Genomic DNA, 869 nt, shown 5'->3' on the forward strand with positions numbered 1-869 from the left:
ATTTTCATAAGACTATAGGTCACATTATACGAAACATTCGTCGTATAACTGAACCTAGAGCGGAGAATCGTTTTCTACGACTATCGGCCATATTAGCATGGATAACCTCGGCAAACTTGGCCTATCAATCTCGACAAGCGCTCTTTGACCTGCGATCAATTACGCCTTCCATCTACAGGTCCAAACCAATATTTGCCATCACCTTTAAGGATGATCGTAAACTAACATGACCTTAAATGTTAAAGTACCGTGGTCTAATCCTTGACCTACAACATCCTTGGCTATCTGAGTGAACACATCCCTCACGCAAAGCCAAACTATTTGAGAAACCATAGCTCTATCACTTAACGGCTAAACGACAATCTACGATTTGTCTAAAAACGTCGTGTGACTATTAAGAGAATAATTATCGTATAGCCTACAGTCGGAAGTCATATCGTAAATTCTTCGTAACGAAACTCAGTCCTAACAACCAAATGGTTAAAGGAAGATCTAAACTCTTCGAAAATTGACCGAGTTTAATACGCTCTACAATTCACTTTAAGCCTGCAACATTTTACCCATAATATGCGGCATGTAAGGAAAAATTCGTAACAAAGCTTCTAGAGCTATATGAAACATCCTAAAAAATGCACGAAATAGATCTCGGAAAGCCAACACTTCACAAAGCACTATGAAGGAAAACACTTCTTCCCATGAAAAAATTTACGCAACACCTCAGTCCTAATTCCTCGATCGCAAATCAAATTATTAGCATCCAAACAGGAACAACAATTTTGGCTACGAACATCCGTAGTCAAACAAGAACGTTTCTAAAACGCAGGGCTAAGACTAAACCCTTGCAACATCGCAAAACATCTTCAAGCCCG

Source organism: Brassica oleracea, chromosome C4, assembly GCF_000695525.1.
Source record: "Brassica oleracea var. oleracea cultivar TO1000 chromosome C4, BOL, whole genome shotgun sequence".
Classification (NCBI taxonomy): Eukaryota; Viridiplantae; Streptophyta; class Magnoliopsida; order Brassicales; family Brassicaceae; genus Brassica; species Brassica oleracea.